We start from the raw sequence: 13,823 nt of genomic DNA on the forward strand, positions 1-13,823 counted from the left end.
CCATCACTTAGGATCAGAATAACCTGGACAGCAGAGGCCCTGGGTGCCCTGCCTTCCAGCTCTGCCACCCACTGCACGCACAGCTTCTCCCATGGGCTTAGGTCATCCTTGTGGAAATCCCCCAGTCCTGGAGTACCCAATATCCCGGGGTCTCCGTCACCTCAGTATGATAGCTTCATGCAATGGCCTCCCGGGCATTCTCTGTAGGGACACCAGCTCTGTGTCATATGGCGCCAGGCCTCAGCAGCTCTTCGCAACCTTCTAGTCTTGCATCTCTGCCTTCAAAACCAGCACAAAGCGACAGCGCCTATGATACTGCCAATCCCTATGCCAGTTCCTCATGACCCCCTTGGACCAGCGTTGTAGCTAATCCTGTGTGCTAACAGTGAGGTGAGGACACACCTCCCAAGGCAGCTGCCTCCAAGGAGCAGGGAGCTCTTATGTCTTTAAATGTTCAGATATCCAGAAGATACAGCCTCCAAGACGTCACAGGGCAAGTCACAGCAACAGAAGTTCGAGAGAGCTTCAGTTAAAACTGGCCCTTGCACAGTGTGTCTTTGTTCCCTTATAAAGATATTGTAGTAATTTTAAAAATGGGTCATTAAAACATTATATGGAAAGGCAAAAGACCTAGGATGTTCAAAAGAATACCGAATAAGTTCACTGGACTGATGTAAAAGTGTTCTTAGTCTTAGCTAAACTAGCATCCAAACCACATGAGAATTTACAGTGAACGCACATCTTGGCCTCTACCTTAGAAGCTTCGAGTCAGCACCGCGGGGAGCTGGTACCGGCAGCAGAGGTCATGCCAGCTGGATTCTGCTATGTGCCTGGGTTTCTGAATCACTGACCTGAACAAAAGGATTGCAGGAGTGACTGCTATAGCCAAGAAGAAAGATTATCTTTCCTTGTGTCACTCAGGGGCCTGCCTGCCTGCCTGCCTGCTGCTGCTGCTGCTGCTGCTGCTGCTGCTGCTGCTACTGCTGGGCTCTGCACCATGATGGCTTCTTCCTCAATCTTCTTTCTCTGCTTTCTGGCTACCATGATGTGCCCTGCTTTGATGCTCCACCACACATGATCACCATGATGGGCTAGCATCTCTGAAACCATTAGTCAAAGTAAATCTTTTCTCCCCTTGTTCCTGTCATGTGTTTGGCCACAGTGATAAGAAAAGTGACTAATATACTGCTTGTGTCACCGTGGCAAGAATGACAAGGGTCTGAAGACGCTAAGTAGTTTAGTGCTTACAGTGCTAAAGCCCATGGTTTACTCCCTGCACAGGGGGAAAAAATACTATGTATAAGTCAGCCAGGACAATCGCAGCCACTGTGAAGGGCCTATTATGCCAAGCACTATGGCATGAAGTTTGCATTTGTTAGCCCATTTAATCTGTTCAGAAGCTCTAGAAAATGGATATCATGCTCCCCATTTTATGGTTGAGGAAACTGACTTAGATTGGAAAATCAATTTGCCTGAAGAGACATAGAGCCGGCGGATACAGAAAGGTAGAACTTCAGCCAGTCACTGGAGTATAGGTAGGGAAAGTGGAGGCGGCCAAACAAAGTGGAACCTGGTAAAAAACAAAACAAAAACAAAAACCTTAGTGTGATGAAAGTCATATTGCAAGCCACAGTTAAACAGTCATGGGGAATCAGAGACAGTGGAGCACCTACGTCTGGTAGCGTCTAGGTAAAGGCCTCTCAGACTTCAAAATGGATGCAAATCACTCAAACGGGATCATGGTTAAACACATATTCTCACTCTATCAGCCCAGATGTGACCTGAGAGCCAACATTCCTGACAAGGCTGCAACTTGTGGCAAGAAGACCCCAGGTAGGTGAAAGCAAGGACCATAAATGACAGTAGGGAACACACACACACATACACACATACAGAGCTGGTAAAGCTGCTTGCCACTTCTCAGTGGCAACTTGAGATTGGTCCCCAGGGCCACCATGTTTGAAGGAATCAGCTGCCACAAGTTGTCATCTGACAAATGCCAAACAGGCAAATAAATAAAAGTAAGTTTTAAAAAGTAGCTTAGTAGCCACTGCTCTAACTCAACCACTCGGTTTGTAAGTGGGAAACCAAGACTTAAAGCGACAGTGACATGATCTGTTGAGGATCTCAGGCTCTGCCAAGGATGGCCTACGACCACCAGTGCACCAGAGTGGATGGTACCAAGTGTGGCATGTCACCTTGAGAGACAACAAATTTGAGTATATAACAAAGTCTTCAGTATTTCAGTTAAGGGCGGTGGTAATACAACCAGGGTTAGAGGCTAGAAAGCTGGCCTGATGACAACGTGTATCACAGTGAGCAACAAGGGCTGGGTGCTGTGGGGGTCAGAGCAAGATCTTAACCTTGCCTCTGTGGGTTTCCTTTTACCCAAATGAGCTGTTGCATATGCATGACCTTTATGCTAATGTCATGTGTGTGTGCTTGTGGCATTAGGACTTATGGTACATGGTGTCTCATGTGCTTGGTGGCAACAAGGCAGGATTCCCAGAACATGCTCATGATGTGGTTCGGAGGTAGTTCTGAGGCAGGCTCCTCTGCTCTTATATTTCCCTCACTGTAGACAAGTTAACAATTCTGTATCCTCAGATGAAGGGGCTTTTTAAAAAAAAGTCTAACACAGCACTAAAGGAGACTAAAACACAGTGAGTTGTAGGACACTTAGGACAGGGTCAGGTGCATAGTGCACTGAATAAACACTCAGTAGTAGGTGTAATAATTGGATAGTTAGATACCGTCTTTGTATTACAAATAATTTGCTGTATTTAACAGATAAAGCTTTTTTGTGTCTTGTTTTGGTTTTTGAGACAGGGTTTCTCTGTGTAGCCTTGGCTGTCCTGGAACATACTCTGTAGACCAAGCTGGCCTCAAACTCACAGCGATCCACATGCCTCTGCCTCCCGAGTGCTGGGATTATAAAGGCGTGTGCCACCATAACCAGCAGCGAGATAAATCTTATAGATACCTTTTTAAAACATACTTTATGGTTTTCTCATGGTTGATTTACTGGGACTTCATATTTTAAAGATTCATTATAACCTTTTTCCTTAATTTTTTTTACATTTATTTATTTATTTATTTCTGGGGTCACACAGGCCACGACATGTGTGTGGTGGCCGGAGGATGACTTCTGAGAGCTGTTTCTCTCTTTCCAGTGCATGGGAGGGATCTATGGATAAATTCAGGTCATCAGGCTTAGTGGCAAGTCCCATCTTGCCATCCTTTGAGACCTATATTTCCAGAAAAAAAATGCACAAATTAACTTTATAATCAATATATGTTCTTTTAAATTCTTATATCATCGCATTGCCTCGAACACAAAGAATTTCAATTTAAACATCTTGCGAGGAATTTATTAAAATTTATTTATGAGGCTGGAAAAAAAATGACCAGTAGTTAAGAACACTTACTGCTCTTGCAGAGGAGCGAGTTAGGTTCCCAGCATCAGAATGGCCGCTCACAGCCATCTGTAACTCCATCCTGAAGAACCAGTGCGCCCTCTTCTGGCCTCTTCAGGCACTGCAAGAATGTGATGCAAAACAGACAGTAGCACATGCAAATACACACAAGTAAAAATCTTTATGGGGCTAGAGAGATGGCTCAGAGGTTAAGAACACTGTCTGTTCTTCCAAAGGTACTGGGTTCAAATCTTAGCAACCACATAGTGGCTCACAACCATCTATAATTAAAGCTGGCGCTCTCTTCTGGCACACAAGCATACATGCAGGCAGAATACTATACAAATCTTTTTTTAAATGTTTAAATTGTAGTTAGTGTGTGTGTGTGTGTGTGTGTGTGTGTGTGTGTGTGTGTGTGTGTGTGTGTGCTGAAAGCAAACACAAGACTCTCAACTGCTCTATCAGAAGCTAAAGCTCCTGGGTTTTAGGCTAGAAGTGAAGACACAACTTCTTCCATATGCTAATACTCAGGTCCACCCAATCTTTTGTGGTCTGCATAATTTTTAGTGAATGCAATTAAACATACCTAACAGAAACATATGACCCATTTATGGCATTACTATGTTTTAATATGTTTTACATGCTCTAAACTTAAGTGGGGTTTTGTGGGGTTTTTTTGGCCATTATAGCATGTGTTTATAATACATATCTACATAGTAAATATATGCTTACTTCCTTCTTTTGTTCTCCTCTGCTGTCTCTTGGAATGGTTTTCATTCTGTCGTTGATGCTGCCTGGAAGGTTTTGTCCTTTTAGCACAAACCTTCTGTTTATAACTTAGGCCAAAATAGTGAGCTCTCTCCTGAGTCACTCTTGCCTTTTTCTTGCACAACACACAGGAATTCCAATGCTTTTCTTTCTCTCCCTCTGATTCTCTTTAGCTAAACATGTCATTCTTATCTCGAACTATATTCCCCCTTAAAAGTGGGGCTCGAACCATCTGGTGCTTGTAAAGTTTCATGGATGCTTGCCGATGCTTGTACGTCACGTTTGCTTCCTCTGGATTTGTCTAGGTTAGAGCTTCTCTTGCCGTCATGAAACACCATGACCAAAAAGCAAATCAGGGAGGAAAGGGTTATTTAACGTATGCTTTTATATCATTGAAGGAAGTCAGGACAGGAAGGGCAGGAACCTGGAGGCAGGAGCTGGTGCAGAGACCACAGGGGGGTGCTACTTACTGGCTTGTTCCTCATGGCTTGCTCAGACTGATTTCTCATAGAACCCATGACCCCTGGCCAAAAGATGGCACTACACACAATGGGCTGGGCTCTCCCACATCAATAACTAATTAAGAAAATGCCCTTCAAACTTGCCTGGAGCCCAAGATTATGGAGATATTTCCTTAATTGAGGTTCTTTCCTCCCAGATGACTTTATTCTGTGACAAGTTGACATAACATTATCCAGCATAAGGTTTAATTACTTTTGCCTGAAAAAAAATTTATATGTCCTGCTATAGTTTGATGGGCCAAAGCTGATCATAAAACAGAAGTCAGGTAAGATTCCAGTGCCTTACTCAGATCTGTGAGGCAGAATACAAGGGCGCCCTCTCTTTTAAGACACACTAATGTATATCCCCAAGGAAAAGGTCCTGTCAATAAAAAACCATAGCAACCTTATTTTTTTTAATCACTTTGAAATTTCTGTAGCTATTACATTCCTCTTTTATACTATGTAGACATTGCTTTTTCTTACATATTACTCCTGAGGATTCATAAAAGTAGACTATAAGAAAATTGAATTGGCAGAAGCCATGGTTCCCATGCCACATAAAACAGCACCTCAGAGAGCAACAGGAAACCCACTGGAGTGCCATGGGATAACTTGCATTTTTAAATGCACTAGTATTTGACATGAGTTAGCAATGGTACAAACATCTAGATCAAAGATAGTCATAATTTCAACATGCTGTCAGGCTGTATTGTTCTTGATAAGGTCATCTTTTGTGAATTTATTAGCATTTGCTGTAATTAAAAAAAAAAAAAAAAAAACAATGCCAGGTATGGTGGCACATGCCTTCCCTAGATGGCAGTGGCAGGCAGATCTCTGTGCGTTCAAGGCCAACTTGGTCTACATAGTGAGTTCCAGGACAGCCAGAGCTACAAAGTAAAACTCTGTCTCAACAAAACAAAAAACAAAAACAAACAACAATAACAATGAGAACAATGTCTGTTGTGATTCCAAAGTTTGGAAAGTTGGTGCCCAAGAAGCATATCCATTCCACTAGTAGGTAACTATAGTTATTTAACAATGAGATAAAAATTTTAAAATAATTAATAAATTGCTGGACCTCAAGTTTGATAAATGAAATGGTTAGGTATTTCTTTTAATCTAGAAAGGACATAAAAAGGTAGCAAGCCCCAAAACTCTGAAATCAAGAAAGTTTGGGAATCTTCATATGAAAGCATTCCTGAAAACCTTTTCAGGTTGATGGGCAGTTCTTCTGTATCACTAAGGCAGAGTTTCCTGCATCCATGTGTCACCTAAACAGCAGCATCCTGTATGCCGCAGATGCCCCGGCATCGGTTTTTAAAGAGTACTCCACTTTCCATGGTTTTATGGTTGTTTGTTTGTTTTTTTTTTTCCTACCCCCATGCAATCTAAATGTTTTGTCAGTGAAAAACACCTAAGGTGTTCAATAAAAAGGTTTTAAGCAATAGCCAGGACTCATGTTCTGTCTGCAGAGAGCTGACACTTGAGAAAACTGAGTTCGGGTCATGGCACCAGAAAAGGAAGAAAACAAGCAAACGAAAACAACACAGCTATATACTTGTATACGTGCCATGCAGCACAGAAAGCTGAAATGGTGGCTGTAAGATGGAGGAGTTTTGTGAACTTAAGGCACCGGCAGGATGGCTCCCCGGGGAACTGAGAGAAGCATGGTTACAAAGCACAGAAATAGAACCCACAGGATTTTAAAATAAGAGTTCAAGGGCTGGGGGCATAGCTCAGCGGGGAAGCACTTCCCTAATTTGCTCAATGCCTTAGGTTTCATCACCAGTAACACAAAACAAATAAGAATGCAAACTTGGATTGTTCAATTTCTTTGCATCCCTGGAGACTGTCCTGAGAACGTCTGGCCATGTGCCTGCTCCCACAGCACAGTTTCTGTGGAAGATACAATCCACCCACAACTCTCCAGTCCTCTTTTCTATGCCTAATTACCAAGCCATGGCCATAAATTCAATTATTCGTAGTATAACACTCATCCTCACTAAAATCCGGGTTTAGGGGAAGAAATGCTCTAGATATGCGCAGCAAATCCCTCATGCATTGTATTCTTAGAAGGAACTGTAAAATAAAAAGTTGTTGGTTTTTTTTTTTTTCTATACCCATTCTAGCTCCCAAATAATGATACAGAGACCTATTAGATTTATTAATAAGCTTTAAAGCACTACAGCTGGCCAGATATTGATCTATTCTAACCTGTCCCGTCTATACAGGCCTGGCTACTTCCCAGCCATGTGCCCCCATGTTACTTGTCATCTTAGTCTCCCCTTGGCTGTTTCTGCTCCATCTGTCTGTTTCCATGGAGAACTCCTCATGGCGATCATCTCCTCCTCTTCCTCCTCCTCCTCCTCCTTCTTTCTCTCTCTGTCTCTCTCTCTCTGTCTCTGTGTCTCTGTCTCTCTCTCTGTCTGTCTCTCTGTCTCTCTCTCTCTCTCTCTCTCTCTCTCTCTCTCTCTCTCTCTCTCTTCTCTTTTTTCCTGGTCCCTACCTGAGACCCACTGACTGGGATCAGAAGCCCACCCTCCTGTGCTTTCTTGCCCAGCTATAGGCTGATCAACTTCTTTATTAACCAATCAGAGATGATGGAGAACAATTTTTTTGTTTTGATTTGCTTTTTTTTTTTTGTTTTGTTTTGCATAGCATTGAGACAAGAGAGTCTTCAGTAATCATGACAAGGCCCACGTCAGGACTGCAGCCAGATCTAGGGGCAGAGAAATCAGCATCTGAATACACAGCACACAAGACCAGCCCTCGACAAGGACCTTGTAGGTTAGGAGTAAAACTCACTGGTTCTGTTAAAAATAGATCCGGATTACACGTTCTAGCTACATTCTGTATTCGCTGTGTGGCTGTGGGCTTCTCAGCCTGTTTCCTTATCTCATGAAACAGAAATGATTGTAGTATTTGCCTTCGTAAGAATGTAACAAGGAGCAGGGAGTGATGGCACACACCTTTAGCCCCAGAACTCTCTGGCAGGCAGGTCTCTGCGAGTTCAAAGACAGCCAGGGATAAATAGTTGACCCTGTATCAAAAAAACAACAAAACAAAAATGTAGTGACAGCAACTAAGATAAAGTGTGTGTATATTCAAGTGTTTAGCTCACATGCACATTTGAATGTCAAAAAGACCAAGACATCCCAGCTCATTTGACACATCTTTGGAAACTTTGTAATTGTTTCTCCTCCTCTTACCTAAAACTTTATTAGACCATTTTCATGGACATCCAAGGAACATAGTCATGTGTAGAATCACACGCATGCATGGTCTTTCCACCGACTCCTTCACAACTGTCCCCGGGTGTGTGCCACTGACTTGTTTTTCAGACACAGGCCCACAACTTCTGACATCTGGCTTCTCCTCCTGACCGACTAAACTCCATTCTGCAGCTACATTTCTAAATGTCCTTTACGCTTTGTCATTGCTCAGGCCACACTCTTCCTGAAAGAGCTTCCTGTTGCACTCTCAATAAAACTAAAAAATGTCATGCAGGTTTTCCAGTCTGACATTCCACCTCATCTCCTCCCGCCACCTACACCCATCCCTTCACTCCAAGCATTAACCTGCCTTCTGCTTCTTAAACACACCTGCCCATTTGATCTCTAGAACCAGCAGCGCTCTTTTTGCTGACACTGGTGCTGAGACAGATGGAAAGCTCACCACCCACACTCTCAGTCTCTTCCCACCCAGGCAGAGACCTAAAAAGTGAGTCCTGCCCTCTTGGGCTCCAGCAATGCCAAAGGGAAAACCAGTCATCAGAGAGGAAGGAGCCCCAGCTGAGAAAAAAAAATGCCTCCATGAGATCTGGCTATGGGAAAGCCTGTAGGGTATTTTCTTAATTAGTGATTGATGTGGGAGGGCCCACCTCATGGTGGGTGGGGCCATCCCTGGGTTGGTGGGCCTGGGTTCTATAAGAAAGCAGGCTGAGCAAGCCATGAGGAGCAAGCCAGTAAGCGGCACCCTCCATGCCCAGCAGCTCCTGACTCAGGTTCCAGCCCTGCTTGAGTTCTGGTCCTGACTTCCTTGGAACTGTGATGTGGAAGCATAAAGCTGAACAACCCTTTCCTCTCAAGGTCCTTTGGTCGTGGTGTTTCATCAAAACAATAGTAACCTTAAGGCACACGTGCCCACACCCCCACACACAGCAACAACAACAACTGTGGGTGAAACACGTGTATTCTGGTCTGAAGACTGCTCTCAAACAACAAGCAGCCACACCATCCAAACCTGTCAGCAAATGAGTTCAAGGAACGTCTGTAACTTCATTACTGAGACAATACATCAGGGTAAGTGGTCCTTAAAATATGACTTCATATAAGAAAGAGTCTATTCAAAACATGTACTGAGTAGCCAACCACTATTACTCCAACACTATGTGCAATCAACACCAAACTCCCAAGAAAAGGCCTTGGAAGTAGCATGCAGAATACCAATCCCAGGCTCGAGGCACAAAGCCCTTCACAAAGTCTGCTTTTCCCAAGGGATTTGCGATTTCTCCTTGACTCTTCAGATGCCATTCTAAGTCAACAACTCAGTCCCGTGTGAAAGGTTTCTGTGTCCAGCCTGGGGCAGGGCGCCTTGTGACCATAAGATCTCACATCAATGAACATAGGTAGATACTTCAGTCATTTGCCAAAAATGAAATGGAAGCCGCTGAGCAACTGAACAGATTGCCCAATGAAATTCTTAGATGCAATGTGCTAATTAAATTCTGGACGTTGGTGATTATATTTATTTGCTGATTAACTTGAGTTTCTGAAGCTGAAGGTTCAAACAGGATATGCTCTAGATGCTCAGAGATTTCCCCTGATGTGTGATCAAAGAGTGTTTTCTAAAGTGGACATGTCATGGCTGAGGTATGGTCCAGAGAACGGAAGAAACGGATCACTTTTCCGAGGAAAGTGGAGGCGGAAGGACAGTGAAGACACTACCAAGATCTGATCAGAAAATCCTGAAAATGAAAAGTCTAAGGAGCACTCAACAGAAGGGGAGCTGAAGAGACGGGAATACAGTCACGTGGAGTGAGGAAGACTATCCGGTGTGTTGAAGAAGTAGAAACCTGTAGAAAAGAGCACAGGCCAGCCAAGAAGGGTGTCGGTGTCAGACTGAGGGGGCCATATTTTACCAGGAAAGTAATGGGATTCTAAGAAACATTTAAAGGAGGGGTGTGACACCCTCAGAATGGTTTCTTTTAAAGGTTTTCCAGTGTCCGAACATGATCTGGGAAATGATGCTGTGTGAGATTTCTGAGAAAACTCCAAGTAAACAAGACAAGAGTCGCGCAATCTCTGTTTCTCCACAGCGTGGTTTGTTCTCAGAATGTGGTTCCATGCCCGTCCCAGGTGTAGCACATAGGAGTGAGTTCTCTTTAGATTACTCCGGCTATTATCATTTGTTTAGAGTCCTCTATTCAAAACCATGTGTTTACCACATGTGGCATGTCCTTGTCCCTGAACACCTTACTCAGGTGACTCTTCTTAACCCTCCGAGTATAAATTGTCTGATGCCCTGAATAAAGGTGGCTGTCGCATGAGACTTTAGACTGCCTCATTGTTAGGCATACCACTCTCCCACATGCATGCCGCCAACTAGAGCAGCCACATTTCAGCAGCGGTGTGGAAAAGATGAGAGAGACACTTATCCGAGGAGGTAGAGAGGGTAGAGGAGAGACCTCTTCACCATCCAGGCAAGAGGCACTAAGGCCTGAAACCTAGACACTGACTCAAACAGTCCTGTCTGGGCCCTCTTCCTGCACAGTTCAATGCGCTGTGCTCTTGAGGTGACTCTGTTCACTAAGCAATGAGAGCTGGTTTGCAAGAGTAGAATGGGGCTCCTCCAAACAGAGCTGATGCAGGTTGTCGGCCCAGCACTGTCGACCTTGCTAGGACTTCAAAATGAGCACTTTAGTCACTCCTCTGCCATCAGCTGAGGAGCCTCCTGTTAAAGGGTAGCAGATTCCCTAGCAGGGATGCAGCATTAGCGGCCACTAATGCCCTGCCCTTAATTGCTTTGCCAGGTTAATTAGGTGGGTTCCCAGTGAGGCCCTAATCAAAGAGAGACAGAAGAGATCAGTGTGGTGTGGGGAAGAAAATGAGATCCAAAGCACCAGAGAACGGGGTGCCACAAACCTAGCATGACTGGAATGCTGACTACACATGGGGATGACCATCAAGACACGTGGGAGAGAAAAGCTCATGAGAGATGAAAGAGGCAACAAGGATGTCTTAGCCTTAGAACCCAGGGATCCCCGTCTACCATGTATGGTAGGTCCTTGGTCCTACATAGGTCCTCACCAGAACTAGTCATTGTCACTTTCACCTTTCATTCAGCTCCTAAACTGTCCTCAGCAGACTTAACAATGGAATGACAACACCACCACCACCCCTCTCTTGGTATGTTCAAGACAGGGTCTCACTTGGTAGCTCTGGCTGTTCTGGAACTCACCATGTAGACCAGGCTGGCCTGTAACTCACATAGATCTGCAGTTCTTCTGCCTCCTGAGTGCTGGAATTAGAGGCACTGGCTTTGGTCGACTTTCATGCTGCGAGTTAGGCTTGGTGCTTATAATTTTTCCACGAGAAAACCAAAGGTCCAGTAAATCGCTCAGCTCCCAGGCATCCATCTGAGTATCAGAAGCAGAGCTTGAGTCTGTATCTACTCTGGCTTCAAGAGAATTAACCACCAGCTCATCTGCTCTCTGTTCCACCATTGCTCAGTCATCACTGCAACTCTCCTGATGGGTGGAGGCTTCCTGCCGCCCATAGATGTAGTTGGACTGTGAAAAGGCTGTGGGTGCATTTTAATCAGCCACTGTGCTGTCTATCCCCTCGCTGTACCTTAGATGTGCATTGTAGGGCTTATCATGCCATCTTCACATAAGCACCAAGAGAAGGCTTTCTACTCAAGAGAACGGCTGGGTTCTTGCAAAACAGGTGATAAAGCTTGGATCAGAAACCCAAACTGGCTGAACCCAGAAATGCAAATCCATACTGAGTGTTCCAAGAGGAGACAATCTTTGAACAGTGGATGACAGGGGTTGGGAAACAGAGGCTGGATGCAACAGAAATTGCTTGGAGAATAGTGAGCCTCAAGTGCTTATGGGAGAAAGAAAACACGAAGAGGTGAGGTTGGCAGGGTAACTTGAAATGCTGATAGGAAGTTGTTTTAGTCGCTATTCTAAAGGAAGGCATTTAACTGTGGGCTTGATTACAGTTTCAGAGGGTGGGTCTATGAACAACATGGTAGGAGCACAGAGACAAGCAGGCATAGTGCTGGAGCTGGACCTGAGAACTCACATCTTATCAGTAAGCAGCAGGCAGAGAGAAAGACAGAGAGAAGAGAGAGAGAGAGAGAGAGAGAGAGAGAGAGAGAGAGAGAGAGAGATGCTAGGCCTGGACTTTGAAACCTAAAAGCCCATTCTTAGTGACCCCATCTAACAAGGCCACACCTCCTCATCCTTTTTAAACATTTCCACTAACTGGGGACCAAGGATTCCAACAGATGAAGCTATGGGGGCATTCTCATTCAAAGCTCCACAGAAAGTGATAACATAGGAAACTACCAGTGGAAAAGTGTGTTCTTGTCAGTAAAATGATTGGAGTATTTGAAAATAGAGAGTTAACAACTCTTACAGTGGCATTAGCTGATGGCTACTGATGTACTGAAGGCCTGGGGAGGGCTAATGAGAAACTCAGAGCTATTAATTAGTGAACTGTTAAATGCTAAGTGAGAAAGTGAGCGACAGTTTACAACGACTCCCTACTTCCTGCAGTGAGAATGTCTCATCTGAGGAGCAAAGCCAGAGCTGACAGGCGAGGTTGCTGAATCCTAGATACTGAATTCAGTGTCTAGAGATACTGAAAGGCTTAGCCAAAGGGATTCTGTTTTCTAAGGTGAGGGCTGAGCTTTGGAATACCCAGAGCTCTAGAATCTGAGATGCGGACACCTAGGCAGGTCGTCCTGACAGGGTTATTTTTGTGCACCTGTGAATCGCCCCTTTCCAAAAGAAGAGCCAGGATCCCAAGGGATAGGATTCTTTGGAGGCATTTCTCCTGTCAAGCAATAGGCAGTCCCCTCCCCTTCAGAGCTAACCCTGACTTTACTCTTGTCTGATAGACTGACAATAATGGGAGTTAAGGCTGGGGGTGGCGGTGCATGCCTTTGATCTCAGCACTCAGAAGGCAGAGGCAGGAGGACCTCTGTGAGTTTGAGGCCAGTTTGGTCTACAGAGTGAGTTCCATGACAGCCAGGGCACAGATAAACATTGCCTCAAAATAATAACAACAATAATAATAACAACAACAACAATAATAAAAGTTAAAGCCCTATAGTTAGGAACATGCTGAGCATGAGAGAAAAGTTTGTGTCAAAGGACACAACCATTGTAAATACATGAGCTGAGTTTGGACCCTGAAATGACTTGATCAACAATGTTGAAACTTGGGCTGTAGAGATGGCTTAGAGGTTAAGAGCCCTGCCTGCTCTTCCAAATGTCCTGAGTTCAATTCCCAGCAACCTAGATAAACAAAAATTGAGTAACATGTAACATTTAATCACGGAGTTGACCGTCCTCTCAAAGAGTCAAGGATGCAGGATCCAGGCAGGCTCAATCTCTGAAGTGCGGGGGGGGGGGGGGGGCACAAAGGCCTATACTAGGCAAAGAAGAAAAGCCTGCAGGAAGAAGGGGGCTTTAGGAGGTGAAATGCTGAGGTGGGTATATTAGAAGCAATCAAATGTCTACTGTAGAACTGTATAGTACAGGCAGCCCCAGGGAAGACATCATTGACCATGGCTAGCAGAAGTGGGCTGGGAAGAGGCGGCAGCAGTGCTCCAATGTTCTAGATTGGCCTCCCCTGCAGACAAGGAACCATGATAGGAGAGGAAGTCCTGGTGCTGGACTCAGGGTAGGAAAGTGAGATAATGAAGCTGAAAAGTAGCTCTCAGGGCTGAAGGAATGGCTCAGTGGTTAAGGGCACTTGTTTCTCTTGCAGAGGACCTGGATTCAGTTCCCAGAACCCATATTGGGTAGCAACTCAGGACCACTTGTAACTCCAGTTCTAGGGGGATCCAACACCCTCCTCTGATCTCTGTAGGCACCTGCACACACATGGAGCATTGTACA

The sequence above is a fragment of the Acomys russatus genome, chromosome 12 (assembly GCF_903995435.1).
Source record: "Acomys russatus chromosome 12, mAcoRus1.1, whole genome shotgun sequence".
NCBI lineage: Eukaryota > Metazoa > Chordata > Mammalia > Rodentia > Muridae > Acomys > Acomys russatus.